Raw genomic sequence first — 14,384 nt, 5'->3', positions numbered from 1 at the left:
CTTTCCTTGTTGAGGACAAATTCTGAGTACCCCCAATAAAGTAGGGAATAGGCCCCTGGAATGGTATTTGCATGAGGAACTCCTAAAGGGAGAGTGAATCAGGCAAACACCACTGGACCAGAGACAAACTTCAATCGTGGCAGAAGACTGAGGATTCTGAGTACATCAGGGGTCACTTGGGTTTGCCCTTCGCACCAAGGAGGAAGGAAATAGAAATAAAAGTTAAAGTTCTGTCTTGCTAAACACTGTTAAATCAGAACTCATTAGAAACCATCTAATTGGAATAACAGGTACACAAAAGAGAGAAAAGCATTCTCCTTGACACAGGACCTGGGATCACTGGAAATCTGGAAAAGACAGAGCATGTGTAGCCCCTCAAAGTCTCCAATGCTTCAGCAGAAGCAGGACACCATGGGTCCCAGCAGAAGTGGCAGGGATGTGCCATCATCCATCAGGCAGTCATCAGTGCCTGAGAGGTGGCCGCAGTCAGGGGAACAAGAGCTATCCAACAGAGAGGGCATCAGTGTCCAGCAAAGGCATCAGGACCAGAGGACACCATATGACCACTGTCTGGCCTTGATCATGAACACAACTGAAACATCTCAAGGACTTCCAGATATGATTACTTGAGGGGAGAGAAAAGAACTTTGCAGCAGACAGGTCTCCTGAATTGGCAGACAGACACAAAAGACACACAGCACAGGTTATTACTGTTAATATCACCCTGAATATAAGATTAGGTAAGTGTAGCTGGAGAACACAAATTACACAGATGTCCAAGGTAAGTTTCCACAATCATCCTCAGAGGTCCAGGAATTCATAACCTGGGCCCCAGGACCCCCCAAAAATCCAGAGAAATATTTAGGGAATAAATCCTTTCAAATTTTTAATAAATAAAACCACAAGTTTTCAAAATTCTATGTATGTATCTTTATGGATATTTTTTCTGTTGAAAATGTTCATAATTTTTATCTGATTCTCAGAGGGCTATGTGACACCCCCAAATTTAAGAACCTGAAATCTTTCTTGCTGCATCTCATTTCTCAGGATGCAGTGGAGATGGGAAAGGCCTCTTTTCTGTCCACCCTGGGAGCTTTAGAGTTGCTTTCAAAACTCTATAATCAGGGCTTCCCTGGTGGTGCAGTGGTTGAGAGTCCACCTGCCAATGCAGGGGACACGGGTTCATGCCCCGGTCCGGGAGGATCCCACATGCCGCGGAGTGGCTGGGCCTGTGAGCCATGGCCGCTGAGCCTGTGCGTCCAGAGCCTGTGCTCTGCAACGGGAGAGGCCACAACAGTGAGAGGCCCGCGTATCGCAAAAAAAAAAAAAAAAACTATGATCAAGGGTATCTTTGATTTTCATCATCTTTGCCCCTGCAATGTCAACTCCCATCCAAGTGATGAGGTCATGCTTTCTCTCCTCCATCCAGCAGACTTGTAGCACACAACTCTGAACTGGGTTGACTCTACTCAAAAGAATCTCAACAGATCCCAGATGACAATGAAGCAAGTTACAAAATTATAGCCCATTTTCACATCATTTATAAACCTTTCATAAGAATTTTCCCCCCCACTGAAAGTGGTGGAAGTCAGAGTTGAGTGAAGATTGTAAAATCAGGCTCTGTGTATTTAGCAACAAGCACTATCTGGGTAGAAAGATAAGATATTGGACCCGCTCTGGTGGGCATTCTTTATGGGCAAGGAGACAAAATGTAATTTTTTAGTTTTATGGTCACAGCAGCTTCAGGTGATAGCAGAGAAGAATCTCATTTTCTTGTTGAGATCTGCAGGTATTTTATATGTGACTTGGAACTAAAAAGGAAAGAAAAAAAGTATAAGGGCATGGCTAAACATCAAATGATTAATAGACATTTTTTCTTCTCTTTTTAGTGACTGTATTCCAGCACTGTTTAGCTGGGGTATTATAGTGATAAATCCAATCAAAAAAAAAACTGACCAGTATGTAACCTTAGTCCAGCACCACTGACCTTGTAGGTAATTCAGTTTTGTGAGATAATTTCCAGGAGAACAAATTATAAATACAGGCTGATATTACTGTAAGCAAAATCCACTGCAAGAGCAGTTAGTTCTGAGATAAACTGCCTATGGAGTCTACCAGATCCCCAAGGTCTTTCCATTGTGTTCCCTAGTCAAGATTCTAACATGAGCATTAAATTAAAAATTCTAGTTTCCAGGGACTTCTCTCCTAAGAACTTTAAACAAATATATTTCACTATGCACATTAAAACCTAAAATAGAATTGGTCACTTCAAAAATTATTTCCCTGTGATCTATGTTACTGAGATAATACAGCAAATTTTGGTGAGACGTAAGGACATATTTATAACAAAAAGGGGATTTTCAAAGGACATTTCTTCTGACAAATTTGTCTTTTAGTGACAGTAATTACTTATTCTGGAGACACTTAACCACTAATGGTAGGATAATCTCAAGATACAACCGCACATTTTTAGAAATTTAAGCCAAAATTAATCAATCTATCTAATTTCAACTAAGGGGAGAAGAAATATTCTCTGAAGACCACACTTCCTTATGAGGCTGTAAGTTTAAGGTGGCAGTATAATTGGAAAGAAATTTATTAAAGGGCTGGAAATTATCCCCAAATTAAAACATTTACAGCCTAAAGCTGTAATTAGGGCAAAGGTAAAGGCAGAGGTTCACAAAGAAATCCTGGCTGCTTCTGACTGCTCCTTGCATGCCATCTTTGCTAATTCATTATCTTGTTTCCATGGTTAATTATGGGGACTCCCCAACGTGTGATAATTACTCTTTTGCTTTTTCCTTTTCCTCTGTTTCATTCATTAACCTACATGTTTTGAACAATTCACACAGAGATTGAGCTAACATCGATATAGATGCCCCTGAATGCTAAGCAATGTGCTAGGCACTTTTGGAGTTAACTGCAAACCTATGTGAAACGCCTAATTCCCCTGATAATTCCTTTCCACCAAACAGTTCCATGTGACTTTCTTAGCTCTAAAAGTAGGAGGACAAAGGGGAGTCGAGAGGCAGGGATCTACTGATGAGCTATGTGACCCTGGGCAAGTCACTAGATCTCAGTCTCAGTAAAATAAAGATGTTGAACTAGATCAGAAGTTGCAAAACTGATCCATTGGGCAAATCCAGTCTTCAGACATATTTGCTTGACCTGCAAAATTATTTTTAAATCTGGAAGGTTATATAAAAGTCTGGATTTCTATCTTCTATATTCTCCTGAAAAAGTAGAAGACCTAAGCCTGATTTCTTTGATGGCAATGATTGGCTGCAGCCAAGCAGCAGCTGCCCCTTTAGAATATTCCCTACAATTTCCAATATTCCCTATTGTGTTGCAAGTGTTCCTCTTCACTCATTTACTTTATATGACTTGCCTCTCAACCAGATGGCCAACCTCAACACTAGAATGCACTGGTTTTACTTCTAAATACTACTCATTGCTTATTTTAGGCTTTCGCCCCACCCTTGTCCAGTACCACAAGCATACAACTGAAATCTACCTCAATTTTTTCAGTGTTCAATTCATATATTTTACTGGGCTACTCATCCCTTTCTAACTTCTGTTTGACCATTTTTGTCATACTTAACCCCCAAACTTTAAAATATTTTTACATCCTTCTCTACTTTACTCATAACCAAATGTTATAAACGCCTTCTCAGAAATTACAATTTCCATCCTCTTATACCCAAGTCACTACACTCAAGGCCAATATTCTTACTAAGACTCTTACCAATTCATACATTGAAAATAAGAAGAACCAAATTCCTTGCAGGTCTGTAAAGCTTCTAATAACTTAGTGTATCTCCTAAAAAGCAACCATAGATTTCAAGGATTTTTTTAGCAGAGTACAAGCTGCTATCCAAGAGCCATTCCCTCCTCCTTCCTTACTTACAAGACCAGATTTTATGTGGGATGGAAATGCAACCAGTTAAAAGACTACATTTCCCAGACAATGTTACAGCAAGGTATGTCCATGTGACCAAGCTCTGGCCAATGAGATAAACAGAAGTCCTGTATGGGAATTCTGGGAAAACTGCTTAAAGGAAAGCAACTTCACTGTAAGAAAATATTCCCCTTTTGCCTCTTTTCCTTCTTCCCAACTACAGAACACATTTGATGACTAGAGCTTCAGAAGCCATTTTGGACCAAGAGGTAATACTTTCGAGAATGAAAGCCATGACCTCAGATGGTAAGAGAAGAATGACAGGATCCTGGATCCCTGATGACCACAAAGCACCAGACTAGTGTTTAAAGTGTCACGTTAACATACTAACATACTGATGTTTCATAAACTTTTTTTGTTTAATATTTTTAAGTCTAATATTTCCTATTAACAACTGAATCTAATTCTAACTAAAAAAGGTGGACTATCTTCTCCAGCTGACTCATTTTCCTAGTAATCCCTTACATTTTCTCTGCTTAAATCATGATGACTCTTTTTTCAAAACTGTTCATATTTAAGCTCTTCTATGAAGACTTTTCAAATTAAAATCATCAAGCCCTTGTCACTCCCCCTTATCTCCAGAAGCCTCTCTGCCCCTCATATTGCAAGCTTCTTTCCTAGCTACTTTCTTAGCACTGAGCTGAAATGTTTTACACAATGGATCAGAATCAAAAAGCAGAGGGGAGAACCTCAGTAGAAGGGCAGAGAAGGAGAGCTGGAAGCAATCAAGGAAAGAGAGGGTCAAGAATGGAGAAAACTTCAGGTGTTTCTCAATTTGCTGTGGAGCAGTTATGTTTGGTTTGGTTTGGTTTTGACCCATGAGGCATCTGTATCCCCTCAGCACAGAATGAACCATAAAAAAAAGAAGAGTTTGGGGAAAGCTCCAATTAAAAAGGTACAATTAGGGTTAAAAGAGGTACTGGATACCATAAGGAGTAGAATGGGAACTTTTACCACAGGGCATTGTTAGTATTGCTAAAAGGCTTAAGTTGGCCTTTATTTTGAAACACAGATTGGGCTTCAACATGATACCCAGAACCAACCCCCATTCTCACACAGTCCATGGTCTATAGGAGAAGGTCCCTAGGACTGTTACTGATTTCAAAATGTGTTGTTTGAACCTCGCTTCTCGGGTAATCTTTAATTTCTCAGAAAACCACAAAATGCATGGTAGTGAGAACCATGGGCTGTTTTGCCTCTAACTACTCCTTTTCTTTCCCTGCCATTCTGATCCCATTATAGTAAAATCTATTACAGAAATCTCTTTCATCATCTCTTCCCTTTATGAGCAGTTATCTTGTTACTTGCCAGCCAAGTAGAATGTCAGAAAGGTCACGATCAAAGAGAGTAAAATGATATAAGAATATCCATGATAGAGAAAGAAAAACTAATGAGCCACTGACCTTAATATATTTGTGTACCCGGTGGTCAGTTATGTGAAATTCCTTGAAGTCTCTCCACTTTGAGTTATTGAAGAGGTAATTTATTTATTGAGTCATTAAGCTTTCCTAAAATACTCAAGGGGAAAAACACAGTTATTATATCTTGGAATTTCATCCAGACTATAAGAGAGCATCGGAATTGAATATGAAATATCAAGATGTCCCAACAGGGTGTAAACCCAGCATAGAAAGTATGAAAGTGGGTGAAGACGATCAAAGATCCAGGCCACAGGTGATATCAAGAAGCCTGTCAGCAAGTAGCCAAGCCCAAGCATTAGATTGAAACGCTCAGTTACCTTTTTTAAATTCAAGATACCGAAAATCCAAGACAAACTTGTTGAAGCAAAGTAGAGAATAAACTGACTCACAGTTGGGTTAAGACACCGATTCTTGAGATACCTATATATAATGGAATCATGCTGCTACACACCAAAAACTAACACAACATTGTAAACCAACTATACTTCAATTAAAAAAAATAATAAAGACATGGATTCTTGGAAGGATTCAAATGACGTCACAAGATGGTCTGCTTCTGTCACCTCTACTTAGCTCTCCTCTCCTTTGTATGTTAGCTTCATTGTTTAACACAGTCACCATCAATGGCCCATAAATGATTGCTAAAGCTCCATACCATACAGTTCCTTAGACCTTAGCTTGCAAAAATTAAAGCCTGTGTTTAATGATAGAGTCTACAAAACAGCTCTCGTTCTCACTCTGATGGAACCTGCTTGAGTCACATGCCTAGCCTTGAACCCATGTCACGGGCTAGTGAAACATGAATGACTTAAAACTGGGTCATGTATTCCATCTCTGCAACTGGGAAAGGCATGGCCCCTGAAGAAATTTAGGATGTGGTTACCAAAGAAGGCATAATGTTTAAACAATAGCCATAAATAAACACCCACTACACAAGTATATTGGACCCTGATTCTGGAAGCATACGTATATAATAAACAAAGATGAGGCACCAAGAAAAGCAGGAAAGAAAAATCATTTTATCAAAATTGTTAACAAGTTTGAACCCTAGTTATCACAATAGGCGTAGAGGTCAGTAGCAGAGTAACAGCAAGAAGAAATCTGGGTAAAACTCTGTAATTCTCACATACTAAGGTCAAGATTTGTCTTAGATTCTGGTCGAGAGTATGGTTGTGTCACATCATCTATGGCAAGAGAAGCACCTCAGAGGCAGGGCCTGACATTCTTCTGCTGAAGAATGAAGCGGACTTGAGCTGCGTCAGAGGAAGAAAGATTAGCTTCATCTAGTTTACTTAAACCTGTGGTCTTTTCATTTCCTTGGCTATGACGAGGATGAGAAGAAAGTGCCCAGCTGCTCAGTTTTCATGACCCATGGAACAGCCCTTCTGAAGAAATCAATGGCTGCATCTAAGGCCTTGAAATTGTCAAAACTATGCAAACTTGGCTCAAACCGCAAAATAGTGACTAAAGAAATTAGGCCAAGTGGTTAGGAGAGCAACTGAATGCCTCAGTTTGGATTCTGAACTTGTTTCTTACCTCAACCACTATCAAAATATGCAATTCAAAAGCTTGAGAGAGAAGGGCACTCAGTGAAAGGCCTTTTGTGTCAGCTGGGGGCTGCCTAATACCGGATGACAGCCTGATGCCTCTCCTGGAGAGCATCATGACAGGTCTGGATACTTGAAATCATCAGCTGCCAGAGGCGAGGTTCCGAGCAGCTATTGCCAGGCGTGGACAAAATGGAGATTCACGTGAGCAGGCAGCTTGCGAAACCCCAAGAGCAGCAACTGAACGGGCAAAGAAAGGGGGGTGTTGTGTACTGATCCTGCTTGCCACACAAAGCTCAAGTCTAGCATAAGCAAGTGCATGCCTACTTCCAGTGCAGCTTGAAAGAGAACTTGTTTTCCAGGGCTCTCCCTAACTGTACTTTTGTCCTCGCTGGACCAGACTCTCCCATTCCCCCTCCATCAAGCCAGGTCCTCATTCCTACAGGTCACTGCTGACTGCACTTCTCCTGCAGTTCTACATGCAAGGTCTGAATTCCATTCTAACAAGCGAATTTTTAATTTAATATTCCCATTCTATATAGATTTGGTTTTGTATCCCTAGATTGGTTTGAAAAATATAGTCTTATTCTAAACCTGAACATATGCCATAGTAGAATGCTCCAGTATTCCTTGTCCAAATATTCACTTCCTGTCAAGCTTAACGTTGGATTCTGTTCCCAAAATTCCTTTTCCAATTCAAATCATTTAGTATGTACATTGATTAAAACATTAAAATATGCATTGACGTTTAACTTGAATCTGTGTGTTATGCCACCAAATAGGTAGCATATCCATTCAAGACAGAAAGAAAAAATTAAATAATTTTTGCACCTGCATAACAACTGGAGAGGTGCCAGAAGTCTTCCTCACTCCTCACTTGAGACTGTATATATGACTACTGTCTGCATTTTCTTCCTTATTCTGAGCTCTAGAATTAGTCCCCTTTTCTGACCAGATAACCGTCATGAGCTACTCAGATCAGTACTGAGGGACAAGCATCAAATCACACTTGCTGTCAGCCTCACCCCAATCCCATTCAAGACAGCAGTTTTCTAAGAAACCATAAACAGGCTTGACCCCAGATCCCTGGAAGGTTCCTGCCTGCTGAGTCCCAGGTTGATGATAAGCCCTATGCCTCGATTCCGCTCAACTAGAAGTCTTGCCGGTCACTTTCTTCCGCTCCCAAGGACTTGGTTTTCCTACCTGCAACCAGGTCGACTTGATGCTTTCCACATACTTCCCTCTGGACATTTCATTATTTTGTTTCCACCTGTTTGTCAATATATTCTTTTTACCTCCTTTAGACCAGCCCGAGGCCTCTAACTTGCTAAGAAATCATTTGTTCCCACTTGCCAATTTCTACATGTTATGGGACATTATGTTCCATCCACCCGGCTAGACCTTTCCTGCTACCCTGAATCTTGGCCAGGGCCTGCCCTCCTTATGGCCATGAATTCTGCCTGTCCTGGCCAATTCAGTACATACAGTTCTGGCTTGTATATAGCATGTACTCAATAATGATATTTGTTTTGTTTTTATATCCTCAAATAATTGAAAACGGGAAAAATGGTCATCTTATTGTAAGCCTGGATCTGTACAGTAATTCTAAATACCTGAAGGCAAGTATTATTTTCCTTTTTAGATCATAACAGAATATATTAGTTTATTTCTTGTCCAAACACTAATTTCCCCATCATACAGATCAGCATTCTCAAGCTTTGCCACTGAAAAAGGCCTTACTTCAGAGAAGAATAAACTCATACTTCATGGGTCAGTTTTGCTTTCCCATAAGCTGTAATGTCTTTGAACTCTAATGTTTTATTTTATTTATTTATTTAGGCCACACCATGCAGCTTGCAGGATTTTAGTTCCTCAACCAGGGATTGAACCCTGGCCCCGGCAGTGAAAGCACCAAGTCCTAACCACTGGACCGCCAGGGAATTCCTGAACTATAATGTTTTAGCTCAAAAATAAATACAAATTTAGCTTCTGCCTCATTATAAATAATATATATTACATATAATACATTTCATATATATTCATATTCTACTTTCATATACATCCATATTCTGCCAGAATGTACTCACGGCCTAGTCTGATAATGCATGACCAAGATTAATATTCTTTTCAGAAGAAAATGTTAAGATCTATTGGACTCAGTATAAATATGATTGAGAAAGTCCACCTCCTTTAGCCTCCTTAAAAATCTACATTATTTTCTCTTTCTCCATGTCCCCATGAAATAGGACAACTATGCTTCCCTAAGAATGTTGTGGCGTTAAAAAGCTTCAGTTTTTCCTGGGAATTCCCTGGTGGTCCAATGATTAGGATTCTTCGCTTCCACTGCAGTGGGCATGGGTTTGATCCCTGGTCGGGGAACTAAGATACTGCATGCCACTGGGTGTGGCCAAAAAAATAAAATAAAAAGCTTCTATTTTTCCTTTCAAAAGTGAAATAGCAATTCCCAGCTACCTCATATAAGATGAAATACGTGAGATGATTTTTATTTAGAAATTTACTGAAAATACATTAAATCCATATACTAACTTTGCCTATACATTCATATCCGTAATTAGCAATATCAATACACACTTTTTTCTACTTTTTTTTTTTAACTATCTCATCACCTTTCAGAGGAAAAAAAAATTTAAGCATAACATACCTTGAAATAAAAGTTAACATTATTGGCTTAGATTAAGACACTTTTTGGTGCCCATTAATAAAGAAAACTGTATATCAATTAAGATCTTAAAATAGATAATATAGTCCAAAAATGTTACTTTAATGAGTCTGATGGACCTTTACACAGAAGACTTAGAACAAGACAAATGCCAATTGGCCTGGGAGCACAGTCCTTTAAAAATGAAAAAGCAGGTTTTACCATACAGTAAAGTTTCACAAAACAACAGCATTTGTTACAATGTGGCAGAGTGGGAAGCAAGAAGGATAAGGACCAGAATGATAGATTTCACAATTCCAAAGATCACAGTCCTGGAGGAGTCCTCAGGTCCTTGTAGGCCTCACCATGTCCTCAAGTATTAGACACAACTCCCTTTGCAGGAAACAGGAGAAGAGAGGAATAAAGGCTTCTTTGAAAAGCGGTGATAAAGGGGTCCCTGGAGGATTTCTGAGCTCTTGAAACAATCTTCATGGCAACAGCTTGACTCTGCTTCCTGCTACAGTGAAGGTTGCTGGAATATGAATTAGGGGTGAAGCACTGGGGCTATTTGCAAGTTCATGTTAAAATTTGATTTTCCAAACTCAGGAATACAGTTGATTCAGAATTAAACCAAAATAGTGCTTTAAAGGTGCCCTGCAAAGGACCTCAGTGCATTAAATAAGTACCAACTAGCTTTGCTCTTACAAGTGGTCTCACGGGAGAAAACTTAGAGAAGATTCCATCATTCTCATGTTAAAGACACAGAAATGTCTGCAGAATATGATATCTCACCAATGGTCATAACATCTCACAATGTCATCAAAAGTTATGTATGGAAATTGCTTATCAGGTCAGTATACAGTCATCCATATTATACCACTTCACATTTATATTTAAATTTTAATAAATCTAGTTAATGCCTTCTTTACTATTATAACATTTCTCTCCCATCCCAAATCATTACATATTTTTCTTCCATAAAAGTACATACTAATAATTAGTGATGTTGAGTAGCATCGACATATACACATTACCAAATGTAAAATAGCTAGTGGGAAGCAGCAGCATAGCACAGGGAGATCAGCTCGGTGCTTTGCGATGACCTAGAGGGGCGGGATAGGGAGGGTGGGAGGGAGGCTCAAGAGGGAGGGGATGTGAGGACATGTGTATGCATATGGCTGATTCACTTTGGTGTACAACAGAAACTAACACAGTATTGTGAAGAAATTATACTCCAATTAAAATCTATTAAAAAAAAAAATGTCCATACTCTAAAAGCTAATAAGCATACCAACAAGCCTGAAAAACATACAAGGTGGGGGGATGTATAAAATAGGCATCTTGTATAAAATATGTAATGTAGAGATTTACTACCTGTAACTGTCTTAGGGCACTTTTGATGTATGGCTCCATGTTCTCTCATTTCCTAAATTCTCAGTTTCCATCGATTATAACATTACGTTAACAACACCTTTTGGGGGTCAAATACTACACAGTAATCCCTTTATTCTTCAGTATGAAAATGAGTTTGATTTTCTTATTTAACAAGTTTAAGATTGATGGTATACGTTCAAGTATTAAATCTGCACTTCCCACTTATTTTAATTTGTTGGGTTATTGAAATTCCTTATTGAATTAGTAACTAAAAGTTAAATAGCTTCTCTTCCATGTCACCTGGAAGCTGGTGATAGGAGCATATATACAGTGATAGTCCTCCATGACATGAATTGTTCCTATAAGCATTTTCTAGCTTGGAAAAAAAAAAAAGGAAGCTTTATCCCAAAGAGTGGTAATTCCCACTACATAAATTTACTACCTGAGATTTGACAATCATCAGCATCCATGTTCTCATTCAATGCTGCACTGAGATATGATATATTCAAAGCACGACACATGGTGCTACCAGTACCCATAACATAGCTGAGTGACCATGAGATGAACTGACACCTTCTGTGCACAGGCAAGTTCCTACATGCACATGAAACACGTCCTAAGTTTCAGGCCTCTTATTGTCAGTGACCTGGTTCCTTTTGCTATTAATCAAATAAAATGTCTCATTTTCAGAAACTAGACCTAAAGGGAACTCATCGAGGCTATATGCAAAGTGACAGTGCTTTGTTAATGGACTATTGCCCATAGATACCCTCTGCAGAAGGCCTCCTTTTGGGGAGGTGTGGTAACAGAATTTCTAAGATGGCCTCTTAAAAATGCCTCACCCTAGTCCCCAGAAACTGTGACTCTAAGATATCACACACATGAATATGTTTTGTTACATGACAAAAAGGACTTTGCAGGTGGAATTTTAAGACTTCTAGCCTGTTCACCTTAACATGGGGAGATTACCCTGGACTGTTTGAGTACCCCAATGTAACACATGCATCCTTAAAAGCAGAGAACATATTCTGGCTGGTGGTAGAAGAGAAAGGCAAAGGGGAAGTATGATAGATTTGAAGAAAGAGAAGGATTCAATGGACCACTGCCAGCTTAAAGATGGAGGGGGCCACATGGGAAGGAACCCAGGGGGCCCCTGGAACAGAGAGCAGACCTTGACTGACAGCCAGTAAGGAAATGAGGATCTCAGTCCTACAACTGCAAAAACCTGTTTCTGCGAACAATCAGAATGAGCTTGGAAAGGGATTCTTCCGCAGAGCTTCCAGAGAAGAGCCCAGCCTGTTTGGCACCTTGATTTTGGCCTTGTGAGAACGGGAACAGAGAATCCAGTAGAACCCACAAAGACTTCTGATCTACAAAACTGTGGAAGTGGCTGTAAATGAGTAAATTTGTGGTAAACTGTTATGGCAGCAGTAGGAAACTAGTACAGGCAGACTGCATATGGAGACAACCTAGAAGAAATGGACAAATTCTTAGAAAGGTACAATCTCCCAAGATGAACCAGGAAGAAAGAGGAAATATGAACAGATGAATAATTATCAGTAATGAAACTGAATCAGTAATTTTAAAACTCCCAAAAAACAAAAGTCCAGGACCAGATGGCTTCACAGGAAAATTCTATCAAACACCTAGAGAAGAGTTAACACCTATACTTCAGAAACTATTCTAAAAAGTTGCAGAGGAAGGAACACTCCCAAATTCATTCTATGAGGCCACCATCACCCTGATACCAAAACCAGACAAAGATATCACAAAAAAAAGAAAATTACAGGCCAGTATCACTGATGATCATAGACACAAAAATCCTCAACAAAATAGTAGCAAACCAAATCCAACAACACATTAAAAGGATCATACACCATGATCAAGTGGAATTTATCCCTGTGATGCAATAATTTTTTCAATATCTACAAATCAATCAGTGTGATACACCACATAAACAAATTGAAGGAAAAAAAACATACAATCATCTCAATAGATGAAGAAAAAGCTTTTGATAACTTTCAACATCCATTCATGATAAAAACTCTCCAGAAACTGGGCATAGAGGGAACCTACCTCAACATAGTAAAGGCCATAGATGACAAACCCACAGCTAACATCATACTCAATGGTGAAAAGCTAAAATCATTTCTTCCAAGATCAAGAGGATGGAGAGTCTTGCCTAGTCAATTTGAAGAGGCAGAGCAGCCCAGGTGACCATGGGGGTGACTGGTGTCCCACCTAGCTCAACCCCCCCACTACAGGCAGAGCTAACAATATAACCACTCGGGCTGTGCATGCAGGCCTTCAGGGTTTAGCTATCAGTACATACGATTAAGATTTTGTAGCGTCTCACTTTTTCAGAAAGAAGTTCCTGAAGACTTGTTCTTCTAAGTCTGAATTTTTAAGTGGATATTACTGTTAAAAAATAATTGTTCATGGTTCAGAGCTTAAGAGGTCAATATCCTGAAGATCACACCAGAAAAGCTCTCTCAGCCACCTTGGAGCCCGTGGAGGCCTACTGGGCAAAGGACTTCTAAACCGACAAATACGTCTGGAAGGCTGTGGTCCAAGGCCATTTTTGCTGGCTATAAGTGGGATCCCTGGAACTTGAGGGAGCACACAGCTCTTCTTAAAATTGAAGGTGTTTATGCTTGAGGTGAAACTGAATTCTGTGTAGGCAAGAGGTGTGCTTATGTGCACAAACAAAGAACAACACAGTAACTCCTGGTGGAAAATCGAACAAAACCAGAGGAATCTGGGGAAATGTAACTTGCATTCATGGAAACAGTGGCATGGCTCGTGCCAAATTCCGAAGAAACCTTCCTGCTAAGGCCATTGGACACAGAATCCAAGTGATGCTGTCCCCTTCAAGGATTTAAACTTATTGAAAAGTAAATAAAGTATGGATTTGTTCTCTTGTTGAAAAAAGAAAGATCCACCAAAATGGTTTCATTTAAGGTGATGGTTTTGGTGAACTCAGCCTACATAAAATTGAACATATCATGTGCCATGCCAGGTGTTTTCCTACTTTCTCAATGATTTCTATCAATTTAGTTTACTAGTATCTCCTTTTTTCACCCAATCTCACACCAAAAAATAATATTCCCTATACCAGAAGGACAGACATTTGTCCTTATTCATCTAGCATAGACTAAATGACACCTGTTAGGTGCCAAGACATTTTATTAGGAACTGAAGATGATCAAAGATGACAAGACAGAGTCACCACCCTCCTTTTTTTTTTTTTTTTTCTTTGCGGTACGCGGGTCTCTCACTGTTGTGGCCTCTCCCATTGCGGAGCACAGGCTCTGGACGCGCAGGCTCAGCGGCCATGGCTCACGGCCCTAGCCGCTCAGCGGCATGTGGGATCCTCCCGGACCGGGACACGAACCCGCGTCCCCTACATCGGCAGGCAGACTCTC

At 39.8% G+C, this 14,384-nt stretch overlaps 1 pseudogene; it reads left to right on the top strand.

The window, feature by feature from the left end:
• Nucleotides 1-772: 772 nt before the first annotated feature.
• On the top strand, nucleotides 773-13,841 carry LOC103087183 (60S ribosomal protein L35a pseudogene; annotated as a pseudogene).
• The last annotated feature ends 543 nt before the right edge of the window (nucleotides 13,842-14,384 follow it).

This window comes from Lipotes vexillifer, unplaced genomic scaffold, assembly GCF_000442215.2.
Source record: "Lipotes vexillifer unplaced genomic scaffold, Lipotes_vexillifer_v1.1 scaffold78, whole genome shotgun sequence".
Lineage (NCBI taxonomy): Eukaryota > Metazoa > Chordata > Mammalia > Artiodactyla > Lipotidae > Lipotes > Lipotes vexillifer.
The sequence above is the reverse complement of the archived record's forward strand: the minus strand, read 5'-3'. Positions and strand labels throughout refer to the sequence as shown.